The sequence below is a fragment of the Ursus arctos genome, unplaced genomic scaffold (genome assembly GCF_023065955.2).
Source record: "Ursus arctos isolate Adak ecotype North America unplaced genomic scaffold, UrsArc2.0 scaffold_1, whole genome shotgun sequence".
Taxonomy (NCBI): domain Eukaryota; kingdom Metazoa; phylum Chordata; class Mammalia; order Carnivora; family Ursidae; genus Ursus; species Ursus arctos.
Window position 1 is genome coordinate 45,862,701 of NW_026622763.1, and position 19,537 is coordinate 45,882,237.

The window sequence follows — 19,537 nt, forward strand, 5'->3', positions numbered from 1 at the left end:
AGATGAGAAAAGGATTTCTACCTTATTGACTAGAGCTCTAAGGAAAACTATTTTCTCTAATCCAGTTTTTCAAAAACCGAATCTCTGAACTTTTTAATTTGCATACACAAATCAGTAAGATATTTTCAAGTGCATATTCCCAGTACATGTATATTTATTTATTTACATGTTACAAAGAAATACATTCCCATAGTCCTTATATTATAAAGAATACAGTAGAATTTTTTTAGGGGCACCTGGGTGGCTCAGCTGGTTTAAGTGTCCAGCTCTTGATTTTGGCTCAGGTCATGATCTCAGGGTCCTGGGATAGAGCCCTGCATCTGGCTTCCTGCTTGGTGGGGAGCCTGCTTGTCTCTCTCTCTCCCTCTGCCCCTCTCCCCACTCATGCCCTCTCTTTCTCTCTCTCTAAATTGAAAAAATAAATCTTTTTAAAAAAGAATACAATAGAATTTTTTTAAAAATGAACTGAGGATAACAAACATTATTTTAATAACTATTTTAATTTAAAAAGGAACAAAATGTTTTTTCTTTAAAAATAAATACACATTACATTACAGAGGATAAACTTAATATTTAACACGCCTGATTATTTATAAAAACATTCTGGCCTAGCACTTTATAATAAATTTGTAGGTCTGGGTTTAACTTTGGTTTACTTAGATATTTGGGTTTAGAAGTCCATCTTAGCTGACAAAAAAAAAGATGAAGAGCTAAATGGAAAAATCTTGTCTGTTTTTTGATTTTGCTTACCAAATCTTTCTACTCATTTCTCTATGTTGTCCACTAAAGATTTTTGTTGAAATTCAAGCAAATTTTAATTTCCCCAAAATCCATCAGTTTTTCTTGTAAACTAATCGAGTGTTAATTATATCTTAATTGTGTTTTTTAATTATATCCTTAAACGATGGTTCAAATGTACTGAAATCCTTTTGAAGATTTTTTTTAAAGTAAACTCTTTTTTTTTTTTAAGTATTTTTTTTAAGTAATCTCTACACCCAATGCGGAGTTTGAACTTACAACCCTGAGATCAAGAGTCGCATATTGTACTGACTGAGCCAGCCATAAGCTCCCCCTTTTTGAAGGTTTTTAATCAAAGTAGAACATTTGGATTCCATGTTTTTAAGTGTGCCAATTTTTAGCAATGAACTTATATAATCATGGAAACATTTATTTTAAATATGCTCCATCCATAGCCTACATGTCTTGCAGAAAAGAGTTACTTTCTTTTCATTGATCACCTTCTTGGATCTTAGATTATTCTTCTTAATTAGGTTGGGAAACAGCTTGCACTAAGAGCAGGAAATGGTGTGAGTTATGCCATTTCAGGTGGCTACTTGTGGTTGCATTAGTTGTAATGTCTTCAATCAGTTGCAATTCTTTTTAAGCCACTAGCCCATTTTCTGAAGGCTTAGGTCAGTGAAAACTAGGGAAAATATATCCACAAGACTACCTAAATAAGTCCCAATGAACTGCTCTGTGTTGTAATAATACATGAACCAGACCAAGCATTTCTGTCAAAGCCACCCCCCCCCCCCGCCGCCTCCACAATAAAAGTCCGTTTTCCCTCGTGCAGTAGGTGACTCATGACTGTTTGGGACTCATTGTGAGAGCCAGAGTTCTGAGTAAAGCTTGATGTCTTTCTAAGTTTTCAGATAAAAATATTTTTTAAAAAAATTTTTATTTTTATTTATTTATTTGAGAGACAGAGAGCAGGAGTGGGGAGAGAGAAGTGGACTCCCCGCTGGGCAGGGAGCCTGATGTGGGGCTCGATCCCAGGACCCTGAGATCATGACCTGAGCCAAAGGCAGACACTTAACCATCTGAGCCACCCAGGTGCCCCCAGAAAAAATATCTTAAAAAAAAACCAAGAGTTCTAGTATTTTTACCCCATCCTCAATAGATATTTTGAATAAGCCCCTTTGAAGACTGGTGTTTGTGGTCAGTCCACCAAATCCTAGTGGTGGTTGACAGATTTCAATTCCTGGGTTCCATCCAGAGCCACTGGATCGGAGGAGCTGGGGCAGCAATTAAAATTTTACACAAGCTTTACAGGTGATTGTGAGATACCACGAAGTGATGACTTGCCTCCAATTAGTAAAGCAAGCAAAGTAGAGAAACAGCTTACATCAGAATCAACTTGGGATGCTTGTTAAAAATACCTAGACACTGGCCTCTGTCCAAGACAAACCAAAATCAAATCTCGAGGGGTAAGACCTGGAATTTTATATTTTTTAAGTGATTTCTCACGCAGGACCAGGTATAGAAACCACTGCAGTTTATATCGTTGACGTGAGCTTTGTGATTAGAACTGACGTTTTTCTCATTCCTCTCAAAATTCTCTTACTAGCGAGCTTGTAGAGTTCTCTGAGGTTCTGTGGTTCTCAAAATGCAGTTTCAGGGTCAGAAGCAACAGCATCACCTGGAAAGTTTGGAGATACAAATTCTCAGACCCCACCCCATCCTACTGAATCAGAAACTTAGGGCATGGGACTCAGCGGTCTAAGTTTTAACAAGCCCTGCAGGCAGTTCTAATACTCATTTAAGTTTGAGATCACTGGTTGAGGTCAAGTAATGAAAATTACTTGTGCTCTTGTTTTGTGTGTGTGTGGAGGGGGGAACTTTATAAGAAACAATTTGATATTGAAGAAATAACTTAATTCCTTGGAAGTTGTATTACTGACAATGAATGAAGCATCGTGTTTTCTCTCGGTGTTTCTCTTTCTGTCGCGTGCTGCAAATGTTGGCAAGAATAGCACCGTTTTATATATTTGCATTGGGCGAGTCTGAGATCGGGGCTGAGGAAATCTTTGAAGGTTAAATTCTCACAAATACTTCCTCCCGAAGACCTTGTGCCAGTCCGTGATTTCCCAGCAGATGTTTTCCATTATACAGCTACTGGGTCATGACAGACTTTCCACGGTTTGCGGTTGCCATGACAACCACATTTTTTGGTCTGCAGAGAATAGTATACAGCTCAGAGGTGTACGTTTTCTCTTAGTAATGGAAATGTTGATCCATCAAAGAAATGGATTAGCTGACAACTGTACATTTGATAAATCAGCAGTAAATTTGAAGGATCGCATTTATTGTACATGGTTTATCCAGTGGACGGTATGCTGTTTCCACTAAATGTTCTAGACAAATAAAGATCCTGTGGTAAGCATACCAGTTTCTGAGACTGTGAAAAGCTGGGGGAAATGTTTTGTTATTATTATAAACCATATTTTACATGCAGGAGGAAATGATTGTAAGGAAAATAGCCACAAATTTTAGTGATTCATATTTTCTGTGTTACATTCATTTTGAGCCGATTTTGCCCTTGGTCACTTACTATAAATGAAAGCAAGTATTAATTTGCAGAACAATGATAATTCAGTAACATTGTAGACTTGAAAACGATATATGCAGCATCTAATTGTTTGTAATTTCATCTGGGAGCTTGTTATCTAGGGTATCATTAGGTTTTACATACACAAAAAGGCTATGGTAAAACATTTTCAGAATTAAGGCCCTTTGAAAAATGAACCAATTATCATTTTCAAATTAAATCAAGAGAAAGTTTTTTCTTTTTCTCTACCAGTATATGTCTGGACATGGTAATTTCTCTCTCAAGTATTATTCATAACATACTGAAATCATGTTCTGCTTGGTTTATGACTATATGAGAATGAAAATCTTTCAAACAGAGGTATTTTATGTTATGGTAATTACTTTCAGTGCTAGGTCCCATGAAGTCTGGGTCAAAGTGTAATGTTCATCCAGTAACTGTGAAATTGAACTCTATTTCTTGTACTACCACAGTGACTGGGGACAGGCTGCATATTACACTTTGATTTTTTTTTTTTTTGCAATAGTTTAATACTTTTTGTTTTGGAATAATTTTGATTACGTATAATCGTGTATATGCATCACACTGATGGACAATTGTTTTGTTTTAGTTAATTCCTTTTTTTTTGAATTGCATTATTTGGTGTAACTCAATGAAAATTTGAAAATGTATTCTTTGTCTTGGGTGATGTAAAATTCTTTATATTCTTTAATTGGCAAGTTTCTTTGAATTACAGACCTTGAAAGTATTGTATTTTGGTCTTTTTTCCTTATATCAGGGGTATGTAACTTGTATTATTTCCTCCTCATAGATTATATGCTTCCTGAAGTTCAATGTTATTTCTTTGGTTTGTCTTTGTCTTTGTATCCCTCGCAGTACCTAACACACATAGAAGTGCTCAATAGATTCTTGTTATAATCAATTGATATAAAATATTTTTATCCCTCTGTAGATTTGACTTCAATGGATATTAATCTGGAACTGCTTTATACATCTTTTGATTTTCCAAATGTTCTGAAATGACCGTAAATGATTTTATAATCTGAAAAAAAAATGAGTCTAAGTTTCAAGGCACCTGGGTGGCCCAGTCAGTTGGGCATCTAATTCTTGATTAGGCTCGGGTCGTGATCTCAGGGTTGTGGAATCGAGCCCTGCTTTGGGCTCCATGCTGAGTATGGAGCCTGCTTGGGATTCTCTCACTCCTTCTGCCCCTCCCCCCTTCCACTCTAAACAAACAAACAAACAAACAAACAAACAAACTAATCTAAGTTTTGAAATAACAGAAAGGAAATTCAGTAGCTACTTTTCTGTCTTGACATCACTTGGTAAATATGACTGCGGTGTTTATATGTATCTCTCACCCTTCACCCCCTCTGAAATTGCGGATTAAATTTTTGAAGGGAGTAGTTCTGTCTAGAAGAGAAATTATACATCCACACTCAAAGGAAGCTGAGAGTTCCCCTCTCTCCCCATCCTGTTCTAACCTTTTCCATCCCTCTCATCCTGTCCTGTTCCATGTGTTTGTGTTTAAGAAAAAGCAGAATCGTAGGATTTCAGACCTGCAAGGGACCTAGGAGATTCTTAGGTCACAGATTACAGTCTCGAATGCTCCTGGAGCTAGATAGTACCACAGTGTGTGAAGTAGGTCAGCTTGGGACTGTGATATCTCCGAGAGCAAGCCCCATCTAAAGGGGGGACTGAAGACACAGCTCCAGGTAATTATTGCTAAGTGAGAATATAGGCCACCTCTACCAATTTAAAAAAAATAAAAATGGATTTGTATGTAAACATCCCAATTTTTAAATGTTGGCAGCTAATGCATGCAAAAAAAAAAAAAGTACTGCTTGTCAAATAAAACATATCTTCAGGTCAAAATTAGGCCATGAGCTGCCAGTTTTCCCATGTGGTTAGACTACATCCTCACTTCATAGATGAGGAAACTTAAGCTCAGACTGCTGTAAAACTTGCCTAAGACCATCCTAGATCTTAGACAAAAAACTCCAGTGCTCTTGTTGAAGAGCATAGATATTGGTGACTTGAGCAGATATTTCCTTAAGTCAGGAAGGAAGTTTGTGAGCATATCCTCTGTGGGAATGGAGTATCTGGAAACCATTTTATATCTTTGATCGTGAAAACAAGAAGGCATTTGTCTTGTGGATCAGAAAGTAGAAACAAGGCTTTGTTTGAGTAGGTGATGTGGTCCAACATCTGAGAGGAAGAAAGGTAATATTGTTTACTTTGTATTCATTTGCATTTTTTTTAGTAACCCCAAACTCTTTTTTGCTCAATAAAACCAAACAATCTCTGAATTTCAGTTAGAGGTTTGCTAATGGGAGGAAACTGGTATATTCTACATTACTTCTATTAGATTATTATTTTGATTTAGGGATTACTTGTAATTTAGAAAAAGAGAAATTATTTCCTAAAATTGCAAGAATGATCTCTTTCCCTGAATTTATATTATTACATTGCATTTTGTTTTTTGCTTAGTGTTCTTTCCCTAAATACTCAAGCAACTTCCTATAGATCTTTTGTAGTATCAAACAATTCATTCTTATAAGAAGGTTTCTATTTTCTTAGATAAATTTTAGTCACTGATGAGATTTTATATTCAAATGGGGTCCAGCATGCATTGCTCCTTATTCCACAAACTATACAAGATCAACTAGACCAGAAATGCTGAAATCTGAAGATGAGAATATGACTGAAAGATTAAGAAAGGCCTAAATCACAAAATACATTACAAGGCACACTGTAATAAATCTGTAATAAAGATGGCTTTCTACATCAGTGATTCTCAGACCAGATTCCTCAGATCACCTGAGAAACTTAAAAAGTACCAATGCCCAACCATGGATTCTTACTTAATTGATCTGGAAGCTGGGCACACATATATCTTATGCCAGTCCATGTCCACGTGTTGGGACTAACACATGGTAGAAATAGTAATGGGTCCAGAAGTAGGATAAATTCTCCTCTAATTCCTTACACCAATCCCAGTATATCGAGCATCAGGATCTGAAGAGGAGTCACAAACCTGTCTTGGTCCCCTATTGCATTTGCAATACAAGGAGTTACAGAGTTATGAGAGGTTGGTGAAGGTTATGAGGTTACCCACATACCCCAGCCATCTAATTATAATGCTTGTGGTGGTCTAAGAACTGGCTGATTGTCAAAGCAATTCTTTTTTTTTTAAAGATTTTATTTATTTATTGGACAGAGATAGAGACAGCCAGTGAGAGAGGGAACACAAGCAGGGGGAGTGGGAGAGAAAGAAGCAGGCTCATAGTAGAAGAGCCGATATGGGGGTCGATCCCATGACGCCGGGATCACGCCCTGAGCCGAAGGCAGACGCTTAACCGCTGTGCCACCCAGGCGCCCCTGTCAAAGCAATTCTTGAACACAAAGGTTAGGTCAGAGAGGGAGGCCAAATCCTCTAGGATGGCCAGTGCCACAGGTCTTGAAGTGAAAATGCTTTTGGGAAAACATGAGTCCTCTGAACCACACTCAGTGGTGAGGTCTTCATTCCTGACTAGCCTTGACCCCCCGGGGGTACAGCTGCTAGTGTTCATTTATTTAAGCTCACCAGCACAATCACCTCTCAGAGAGCTAGTGTCAGTGTTGTCACCAGGACGTGTCCCTTCATGGACTCAGAATCCTCATCTTTTACCTCCTTTTCAGTGGCCACTCTGAGAGCTAAATTTTTGACCCGAGAACATCAAAATTCTAATTATCCTTATCTATAGAATAAGTAGGACAAATTGCCATAAAGTTGTTCCTCCAGGGAAGATGAACCTCAGGGATCCCATGGTGATTTCTGTGCCAACATTTAAAGAGCTGCCACTTATTTTAAGGAAGAGAGAAAATATGAAAAAATATATTTATCATATTTCCAATATGTATTTATATATGTATATATCTTATATATACTTATTTTATCCATACATATATATTCACATTAAAGCTCTGAGCAATTCCTTAATTTACATTTAATTCTCCGAGTGCCTTCAGATAGAGGTTAATGCAATAGAGCTAACTTTTACACGTTTCAACACTTTAATCTTAATACTTTTAAGTTTTAATTTTAAAACTTGAAATTTTAATACTTAACCTCAGAAGAATATGCCTAGTGAGCACAAAACTTTAAATTGGTATTTCCCAAACTATGTTCTGCAGATCTTGAGTTTTATGGTTTGTTAACCATTGCCATATATACTTACGGAGGGGTGTAAACACCCCCCCCAACAGGATTTACTGGATTCGGAAGTGCTGTCTTAAATAAATGTAAATGGGCTTATTTACTTTAAGATTTTGAAAGTTTTTGCCAGTTAACATTAGAAAGATGTAGTTTAATACATTTTCAAATTTTTTCAGCAGATCAATCTGTTTTGGAGGACCAGGTAATGAGACTAGTGTTTTTTAAAAAGAACTTCAAGAAAATACCCAATACGATGAATTGGAAATTTATGGATTTTGGAATTCCAGACAGGGTTCAAATTCTAGCTTTGTCCCTTGCCCAGCTATGCGACTGGCAACCACTGGGTATCTTGAGTAGAAATTGGATAAATAGTACCAGTCTCACAAGACTGATCTGAGATTAAAAAAGATAAGTTACGTAAAGACACTGGGACACAGGTCCTCAATATATCAATAAACCTGCATTCACTCCCTTTCTTCACTTCAGAGTGTCTTCTGATGGCCAGTTCATCCATAGGCCTATGTATCTGTATGACTCTAATCAGGTTTCACAGATGGATCTTATTTTTTTTCTTCACTCAGTTATTTACCCTAAATACGGGCCTATATTAACTAGTCCATACAATGTAACAGGTCAGCTAGTATTTCAGGGTATTAAACACTAGTTTCCTTGGATAATCATTTATTGTTGGACATTTGAGTTATTTTCAGATTTCGCCTTTCCTAACAGCTTTGTATGAAAAGCTTGGAACAAATTACTTGTTTGCTTTTAGATTATTCTCTAGGAGTATATTCCCCAAAGTGAAATTACTAGGTCAAAGGAAAGAAACCATTATATAGTTTTTGTCACAAACAGCTCCGCAGAAAATTTGAACCAATTTACGATGTCACTTAAAATATATAAGCGTACCTTTATACCTTAACCTGTCACCAATGGATTTTTAGTGCTCTTGCTAGTTTAATGGGTACATACTGGTAACTTAAATCTGCCTCAAGCCAATTTTATTTAGTATCCATCGTGCTGTGGATTTTGAGTATGACACTTTATTATCTTTATTTTTGTGTAAGTGTGCAAGCTGTTTATTCTACTTCTTTGATGTTTATTGACTAAAATCTGATTTCCAGGGTATAGGATCTCTAGCCAGCCTCATGTTTTAGGGAAAGTATGGATAATATGTAATAACTACTTCTGTAAGATGACTAGCAAGCTTTGTCATATGACTCCAATCCTTTGTTCTCCCACCACTTCCCTTCACCCATCTTACCCTCTGAACTTGAACTTAATGGATCTCAATTTTTTTTTAATACAGGAATGATACTACAAAATATCAGTGCTTGCTTAAATCTCTGCTTATGAAAAACAACAACAACAACAACAACAACAAAATAATCGTCTGGTTCTAGCAATCTCCAATGTGAAAAAAAGAAAAATCTCTGCTTATGGTTAGCTAAAAGAGTTTATGATGTCAAAATTCCTCCTAAAACTCAGAAAAGCCATGATACCAAACTTATATCAATAATTTATACTCATGGGCAACCTTTAAATGGGATCCTGATAATTTTTAAATTAATATGGAGAGGGACTAAACTATATTATATAAAATTATTACAGAGGATTGTCTACTTCATGTGTCATACTCTGCCTACAGTATTTTTCCCTATTGCCAAGGCCACTTGGCCACTCTCAAGTCTATTCTTTAGGACCAATCCTGACTTTAGATAGTAGTTTCCATCTCAGTAATATATAGTTTAGCATTAAGTTACAGATCCTGCTAGTTCAGCCTTGGTCATGAACTTCAGTACTCATAACTAATTTATCTGTCTTGAACCCAAGGATTAAGTTTGCCTCTATTGGCAAACAACTATAGGGATAGTTGTCTGTTCCCCAAAACTCAAGCTCATTGGTGAAGGAAGAGTTGGTCTGTGACCTGTTGACTGACTATAGATACTGACTTTCAGCTTGTCCTACGCCTTAGCAAATACGGAGTCATCTTTTTAACCACTAACAGATGAAAAGCTAGGTGAATCATAATCCAAAGCCTGAAGTCCAAAGTCGTTGTTTTTCAGAGAAAAGAACATGTGTTATTTACATGCCAAACTGAACAGCTCTCTCTTGCCAAGGTGCGCAAAATGAGAAATCTCATTTATGCCTACACATAACTCAAATATTGCCTTCTCTAAATTGGGGACATATGCATGCTTTGAAAAAGGACAGATCTGAAGGACTATGTACTGAAAGCAAAGAGGCAGGAGAGGGAGCCATAGAGGAGATAACCCTGCAATCATCTACAGAAACAGTTCACTAGATGTCACCCCACACTTGAGTCAAGATGAATGTTTTTCTAACACAACACACTAGCAGGAAATGGGCACAACTCCCTGGAAAAGAACTCTTTGTTTCTCCCCAACCTAAATTGGTGGAATATCTTTGCGTTGAAAATTATTTGAAGTCATAAAAGGAACTTTTGGTTTTCACCAAAGAGTTTTTGATGTTCATGAAGTCTTGACATTTGAACAGGAATGTACTATGCTAACTTATTATGTAATTTTACATAGTGCATATTTATTACATAAAAATTTGAAAATGCAAATGAGCAAAGCAAAGAAAAAATGTCTACATGACATGACTTAACCTCCAGAAATAAAATTATAAACATTTTGATACATTCTTCTAGAATTCTTTCTATACACACACACTAAATAGTTGCTTCATAAAGTACCTATTATGAATTTTTTTCCATGTCAATAAATACATTTTTAGTGTGAATATATAGTATCACTTAAATGGCATAATAGCATTTATTATTTATTCATCAGTTCTATATAATTAAACATTGATACTATATGCTTGAGATCCTAATACGTTGAAAAAAAGATGTGAGCCTCAATGTATTTTTCTAATATGTTTTATATTAATATTTATGATATCTCCAAATCTTACTTAAACCATTTTAACATTTTTCTTTGAAGAAATTGTTTAGACTTTAAAAAATCAGAGAGTAAGCCACCTTTATCCAAGTGCTCAATATAAAAATCTGTGTTACCACTGTGAAAATTAATAAAGGGAAACCTCACTAGAACGAAGTCAGGAGGTTCAGCCAGGAAGCTCTCATGTCCTACCACTCCTCATTTATTGCACATCCAACAGGAAGAGAGGGACCTTGTGCTTGGATACTACTTTACTACCAACCCCCATCCCTTAACCCCTCCCCTGCCCCCCCCCCCCCCCCCCCCCCGCCCGCCCGCCGCAACAGCCCAGCCAATGAAGGACAGTCACAACTCAGCCAATGAAAAACCACTATACTTTGAACTCCCAGTTTACTCCAATGGAGTTTTTTGCTTATGACAGTCCTCCCAGCTTCCCCCTTCCCTCTGTAAAAGAGTGCTCCTTTCTTTTGTTCAGCAGGCTTGTCTATGGTTTTTGTTGTAGCTTGGTTGTCCAGGACTGCAATTCTCTGCTATTCCCAAATAAATCCATTTTCGCTGGTAAAAATAACTGGCTTTTTTTTTTTTTAAAGGTTAACCCCACCAGTTTTCATTTCTGAGGAAGAAAATAATGGCTTGTTTGATATGAGTATTCGCTCTGAGGAAGCCTGATATGGCCCAGGTTTCATCTCTCACAATGGGAAGGGCTGGGGAAATCAGTGGAAGGTTTTATGTCCAAAATGTTGTGTGGATGTCCTTTACTGGCAAGATACTCTAGATTGCAAAGGTTTTGAAAGATGTCAGTGATATATTCCGGAGCGTCAGATGTTCCCGTGTTCAGATTCCTTACTGAGTTAATTCAGATAATTTATTTTATTTCTCTGATCTCATTTTCCTACCTGTAAATTAGAGGGCATGATAACTACCATGCAGTGTCATTGGAATTAAATAAGATCAGGCTTTTAAAGCTCCTGGTTCATAAAAGCACCAGGAGTTTGTTTTTTATTTATTTAAATGGATCTTTCCTTTTTTCAGAAATATAATCCATGCTTTCTCACATCAGTTGAGTATATGAGTAAATAATACATGTGTAAGCCTGTACAGTACTTTACCATATTTTATTGAGCTGCACAATTATGAGTAAACCATGTTTGCTGCTGCTACATACATGTGGCTTTTATCAATATGCTTTTAATCTGTTTACTCTAAGCACTATACATCCTTACAATTTTGGTCTTCCTCTGATGTTTGTTTCTTACCCCCCCCCCCCCTTTTGAATCCTTTCCTACCTGGCAAACAAATGAAGTCATTAAGACCATCATGAAATAAATCCTGTTGGGTTATGAATATATCATTTCAGTTTCTGTTGATATTTGCCACGTGCTTGTGAAATACACTTGGTTTTGAAAGAAAATAATGAGGTGATATTCTTGACAGCCCCGCTCCACATCCTTTCCATAATAGCTTGAATAACAATAGGAAAGAGGTTGCTTTTATTTGACAAAGCTTTTTATTGTCTAGCCTGATCAAGCTTCATACCTCTGTTTGCACCTACCTAGAAACTGAAGGAAAAAAAGCAAGGAAAATTCTATCCTTTCTCACTAGGACACACATTTTTTAACAGTTCCCCCAAAAGGGTATTGTGTTCATAGAATACTCTATTGACCCTCTGTATTATCTTAATCAGAAAAGGTTTCTTTCTCAGACATATTCCTAAATAGAAAACACCACTGATCTTGACTTGGCATAGAAACAAATATGTGTGTTTGGTGTAGGTGTGTACGTGTACGTGTTTTTAAATACAGAAAATGTATGTGTTTTTAAATACAGAAAATCCAGTTCTTTGTTCCTTAAAATTTCTCCAGCCTATAAAAATAATAGGAAAAAAAACCCCAGTGAGGTGGGAATTTGTTAATCCCTATTTGCAGACCTTGTTCTTGTAATATCATTTTCATTTTTTTTCCTTCCTTCCTTCCTTCTTTCCTTCCTTCCTTCCTTCCTTCCTTCCTTCCTTCCTTCTTTCCTTCCTTCCTTCCTTCCTTCCTTCCTTCCTTCCTTCCTTCCTTCCTTCTTTCCTTCCTTCTTTCCTTCCTTCCATCCTTCCTTCCTTCCTTCCTTCCTTCCTTCCTTCCTTCCTTCCTTCTTTCCTTCCTTTCTTCCTTCTTTCCTTCTTTCCTTCCTTCCTTCCTTCCTTCCTTCCTTCTTTCCTTCCTTCCTTCCTTCCTTCCTTCCTTCCTTCCTTCCTTCCTTCTTTCCTTCCTTTCTTCCTTCCTTCCTTCTTTCCTTCCTTCTTTCCTTCCTTCCTTCCTTCCTTCCTTCCTTCCTTCCTTCCTTCCTTCCTTCCTTCTTTCCTTCCTTCCTTCCTTCCTTCCTTCCTTCCTTCCTTCCTTCCTTCCTTTTTTCCCCAAGGTGGACTTGTCTGAATGTTTCTGGAAGAAGTTGGTAGGTGGGGACTTTCATCTAGGCTTTCTGTGCTGAACATGTCTGCTTTTACTTTGGATACTCTGCAGATAGTGGGGCTCCAGCTGTTTTACTAGTTAGGGTTGTCCTCACTCCAGCTGTTTTACTGTTCGCTGCTGCTGTAACATTGAGACCTAAACATTTAAAAGAGAAGTCAAAGTAAACACATCCTGTTCCTTTACTCGGTGGGTATTTACGGAGTGCTTCATAAGCACCAGATACTACCTGTGTTATTAAGTGTTCAATTCTTTAATAGATTCTTCCTATTAGGTGTGTTTATTGTCATTTCTAGAAAACGAAAGTTTTTATTCAGACTGCAGTATTATATTCAAGACATACCTTAAATTTAATGTGCTGCTGATTGTGTCTGATTTATGAGGTTTACTAGTTTCTACCTTTTTTTTTTTTTAATTTTGACAGAAAAGAATGGAAGCATTTAGAATCTGTTCCATCATTTCAAAGTTTAGGAAGGATTTATCCTAAGTTTATTAAGTAGTCAATTGAATAATTGAGTCACGTACCTACCCCCATTAAACAAATTTCCGGGTACCTATAAATCGAGATCAACCAACAGGAATAAAACTAAATATTTGGGGGGCTCCTGGGTGGCACAGTCAGTTAAGCATCTTACTCTTGGTTTCAGCTCAGGTCGTGATCTCAGGGTCCTGGGATCAAGCCCCATGTCGAACTCCATGCTCAGCGTAGAGTCTGCTTAGAGATTCTCTCTCCCTCTGCCCCTCCCCCTCTCAAATAAATAAATCTTAAAAAACAAACAAAACCCCCCCAAAAAACTAGATATTTGGTCTTGAACCCAACTGTAAATTGACACGGAGTAGTGTTATTTATTCAGTTATATTTTGCAACACCTTTTTACACATCTGGAAGAGTGCTGAACAGTCGAGATTCAATGATGAATAAAGCTGCTGCCCTTACAGAGACTTCAGGGGTAAGTGATGGGCTGAGCTGTTTTGCTCCATCTGATGGAAGGATGACAGAAACTTCCATGGGCTTTCCCTTTTATACACACCTAAGGGTTAAATTACAAACTCAACACTGAGTTACTAAGGGTTCCTAAAATTTAGTATTTATTAGTTACTACAATCAGTACACTACTAATATGTACTGAAAAATCTATATTACTATTTTATTATTTATTCTTTCAGCAAATATTTATTTTTAAAATATCTAGTATTTATTTATAATTGTTACATGCATTGCACTAAATATATATATGTTATAAATATAATACTGTCTCTTTAAGCACAAAAACAACCCTACAAAGAAGGTTTTATTACTGATCAAATTACACAGGAGAAGAAACCAAGCCGTAGAGAGGTTTACATGATAGAACCTGGACTGGAATCAAGGCTCTAGATCTGGGCCCATGCTTTTAATTCCATTGTACTAGATGTTAAGGATTGAATGGTGAGCAAATCAAACACTTGCCTGACCACATGGAGCTTATAGTCAGTTAAGGAAACAGATACTAACTAAACCATCACCCAAATATGTAAGCACAAAGAGTAACATCTACTTGAAAGTGCAAATACAGGAAAACTATATTTTATATTTAAATTATATTAAAATTTATATTTTATATTTAAATTTTAAAACTATATTTTATATTTAAAATTATATTAAAACTATATTATAAAACTATAACAGGGAACATGATAGAATCTGACAGGGCAAGACAAAACATCCTGAAAAAATTAGATTTGAGCTGCTTTCTCAAGTGTAAGCAAGCATTAAGTTGGTGAACATAATAGGAAAGGGAACGGAGGTGAGATAAAGCATCCACAGACGGAGGGCATGGCCATGAAGCAGAGGAGTATGGTACGATTAAGGGAAATCCAAAGGGGCTGAGACAGCTCTGACGGAGAGCGTGGCATGGAAACGGTGAAGCATTCAAGGCCAGACTGTGCTGGACGATCCAGGCAATGTTAGGAATGCTTGTCCTTTTCCTAAGAGCTTTGTTAATCCATTTGGTGACTTTAAGCTTCTAAAAGTTCTAGTTACCTCAAAACGCTTGGGAATTTTGCAAACCTACTGCAGAAACATAAACACAAAGACATATTAGCAATTTCTTCATTTTTTGGCAAGCACATTTCATTATAAGTATGTCTTGAGTTTACTGAGGTCTTCATTTGAAGTTATTTATTACTTTAAAATTTTAATTACTTTTAGCTTATCTTCATTACCTACTTAGCTGGTTATAGAATTTTGGGCTAACACCATCTACCTGGAATGTGTTTGAATCAATATTTTTGGTTTGTAATTTTTTTAAGATTTTATTTCTTTATTTGTGAGAGAGGAGAGCCCGCACACAAGCAGGGGGAGCAGAAGGCAGAGGGACAAACAGGCTCCCTGCTCAGCAGGGAGCCTGATACAGGACTCAATCCCAGGACCCTGGGATCATGGCCTGAGCCGAAGGCCGATGCTTAACCAACTGAGCCACCCAGGCATCCCTGGTTTATAATTTTGAAATATTACCTCTAAATTAAGGTATGTTATAGTATAAATATTGTCTTAGTCCATTTAGACAGCTTATAACAGAATACTAGAGCTTGGATGGCTTATAAACAAAATAAAAAAAATTTTTTTTAACCAAAGAAATTTCTTTCTCACAGAAGCCTGAGAAATCTCAGATAAAGGCACAAGGACATTCAGAATCTGGTGAAAGCCTGCTTCCTGGTTCATAGAAGACCATCTACTCACTCTGTCCTTACATGATAGCACAGGAGAGCTCCCTGGGGTCTCTATTATAAGGGAATTAATCCCATTCATGAGATCTCTACCCTCATGACCCAGTCAACTCCCAAAGGCCCCATTTCCTAATACCATCACATTGGAAATCAGAAGTTCAACATACAAATGGGGGGGCACAAACTTTCAGTCCATAACAAATATGGTGATGCCTATTCACATTTCTATAGAAAATGTATGCAAAATTTCACCCTCAAAATTTTCTTATAAGGAGACACTGTATTGTTATCATTAGTTTTTTTTTTTTTTCCTGCTTTGGAATATGGGGCATAAGTAGAATATGTTTTACCAAAAGTCTTTATTTTCAGTGGGCCACATTCAAAACCTATTTGAGAGCTGTATGTACCCACATTGCATGAGTCCGTCATGAAACAAACCATTACCACATAATAACGCCATTTCTGTAGTGGAGAGGGGGACAAAGACAGCGGGGGAAGAGAGCAAAGAGATACCACTACCACCACCACCACCACCCCCAGAAGACTTCCTGAAAGAAATAGTAAGGGCTTCAGACCAGGCAGTGTCTGGTCTGAGGCTCCATGGCTAAGTGGCATTTGCTAGGTTTTTTAACAGAGGAGAGAGAGGAAATAAAATGTATGAATGCATGGAAATGAGAGAGCTTTGCATAATCGCAAAATTATGATGAACTTAGAATTCCAGGAAGTGAACAAGGCCATGGCAGGTGATAAGGCCCGACAGGTATGCAGTCCGTGAGACATGCAGGTAGAAGTGTCAAGTTTGCCGACTTTTGAAAATAAATCTACTTTTCACTGAAGTAGATTTTATGACCTATAACAACAGAAGACCTATGACCAACAGAGGAGCCAGAGTCTCTGTTCAACCATGAGACAGTCTCTTGAAAATGGTAAGTTATTTGACTTTCATGTGAGAAATCACACAAAAATATTGTGATAGATATTGTTCAAAGGGAATGCACATTGTGGAGACTCCTTAAACCTCCTATTTTTTATGGAAATCAGTAGTCAGGAAAAACACAAAAAGGAGATGATCAATATGTATGTACAGAGATTTGGCTCCTGGTAAACACCCATATGATAACATCGGGTCTACTCAGCACATTAATGAAATTTGGCAAGATTTATGAATTGTCTTAGCAACCTCCCCAGGAAATGGAATTTGGCTGATGTAATGCCATCTTAAGAAAGGCCAGATCTGCATATCATTAACATTTGTGTTGGTGGGTTCCCAAAAACGGGTGTAGTCTGACCCAAAACGAATGTTATAATAAAAGCCCCTGCTTGCTACGGGAGTGTGAAACCATCTGAGGGAAGCAAAAAATTAGACATTTCTTCAAGCACAAATGGCTGGTGTCAAAACTAGTTGCAACAGCGCTGTGTTCGGCAGCTGCACCTGTGTGGTAACTAGGGAGCTATCTGGCTATGAATGTTTGTTTCACACATCAGAATTTAAAGTACAGGATGGAGTACACTGGGCAACATCTCATGAAAATGGAATGGGGTTTTCTTCCTCCCTCCATAATTCGAGCCTCCAGCTACAGGAGTAAACTATGACATAATAATGTTTTCATCTGTGGAAAAATACATATTTTTCTATGCTAGTAATGGCATTTAAAAGGGAAACATGCCTATTTGGTCACTGACCACTCCCACATCATAACTATCTTGGAATTTCCTTTTTAAGCAATCTTTCCTAGAGACCCAGTATTGGCCCGAGACCAATTTACTCTTTGCCAAAAAGTTATTTCTCAGGCCCAATTATCTAGGAAGCTCATGAAATGTGTGCCTTGGCAGGCTGAAGAAAAGATTTTGTAATCAGGTTTTCCAGAGGAACTCTCAGAATTTCCAATCCAAGATCCTGTTTTGGTTGGAAGAGGGTGCACAGATAGAAACATTAAGAAAGAGAAATGAGAAGTGTTGTCTCTAATATAACTCTAGGAAGATTTGTTGTATCCAGTCCCTCCTAGTGGAAGTGAAGGGAATGGTAAAAGGAAGGGATCTCGAACGAAGGATCTCCTAAAATGGCCATGCTCAACATGACCATTTGGGTAACCTTAAAGAAAGACCTAAACGTTAGAAGCAGGGTAAAGGTTTCTTTTGCTGCGACTTGAGCCAAGTGAGTATGTCAAAAGCAAAGAGGATCAAGAGGTTGGTCTGAGATCTCTATCAGATAGAGGTCCAAGAGATTGATAATGACCTGGAACTTGGTTTATTTATACCTACTTGCCAGTTGCCACACCAGCCATGTGGCTCAGTCCAAGCAGGAGCCACACACCTTCCGTTGTTCAGAAACTCTCTTGAGTCCCTTCACTTCTGCTCCCGTATTTCTATAGCCTCGAAAAAATTCTCTTTAACCCCCTAACCCAAGATCTACTCCCTTCCATTTCTTCTTTCTCGGGAGAATGATACTCCTTTAAGGAAAAAAGAAAAAAAAAAAAAGAACTCAGTTTTCTTAAAGGAAATGGATTTTGTTCTCTAGAGTTTGCTAAGCCTGTTTCTTGTCACTTCTTACAATTAGCTTCTTCTAATTTCTGCCTTTGAACAAATCTCCCAAACTCTACTGCAGAAACAAAAGCATCGTCCGCCCTGTTCTACTTAAAATCCAGCACACAACTCGCCTCTTTCAGGAAAATACCCAGGATATACAAGATCTAATCATGTATTGTAAATTCTGTATTCAAAAACCTATATTTCATTTATTGCTAATCTGATTGACAAAAATTCAAAAGCTTTACAAAATACTCGTTTGGTGAGGCTCTGGCAAAATAAACACCAACACTTGGCATGACCCTGACGGTTATACAGAATGGCAGAACCTCCTTTAAAAAAGGAATTTGTTAAATTCTATCAAAATTACACACATATATAATCTTTAACCTGTTGTATTTTATTATTATTTTGAAAGATGATAAATGAAGGGGAAAAATCGATTTACTTTGTCCCGTATATGTGAACCTTTAAGGCAGAATAAAAGTTGAAGTTATTAAATGTACAAGGAATGATAGCATTCGATTGTCACTAATTTTTAGTTTCCAATCAAACAATGGGTCTAATTTATAATTATGAATACCTAATATTGAAAACAAACAAAACAAACCCAAATCACACTTATACCAATAGACGTACATATACAACCTAGGAAGTAAAAGCCTGAAGGTGATCAAATACAACAGGCGCATAAACAACATTACGGAGATGCAATCAGCACAACCGGAAACTAATCGAGTAGTCTTGTTTTCATGACAAGATAGTTATTTGCAAAAGTTCAACAAGAGTCTGTTTTCCTTGTAACAAGACAAATTGGAAAAGTTAGTTATGTTACCAAGATTTTGACAGAATCCTATTTGAGCGTGATGGGCATAGAATCAGACATGACCAGTTTTAAGGAACCAAGGTCAAGACAATAAAGCCCCCTTCTAAAAAGCCTCCTGGTCTCTTGCTCTCAGGGTTTCTGGCACCTTTGATGCGAGTGAGGAAGGTTACTACCTGACAGGTTCAGGAACCTCAGGATATTTGGGGACCTTGAGAAGAGAGGAATTCACCCAAATGTATAGATATTGTACATAAAGTCTTAATGGCAAGTCCTTTGCTTGGTTCCCAGGCTGTGAGAGATTTTTAGAGTCCAATCCGAGATTCCTTATGAAGAAATCTGAGATTTCTTATGAAGAGTTGCAGCAAAGCGGACTTCAGAAGAGCTTATTATGGTCATCACTGCTCTTGCTGCCCTTGTGTAAGCAATCGGGCCGTTTAATGCGACTGTATTTCTTTTGCAAACAAATTAGTCTTACTGTGATTATCTTTGATAGAAACAGGGGTGACTGTAGATAGAAAAATTATGTTTCAGTGGAAAACTATCACACACCCTCAAGGATATCAGTCCTGT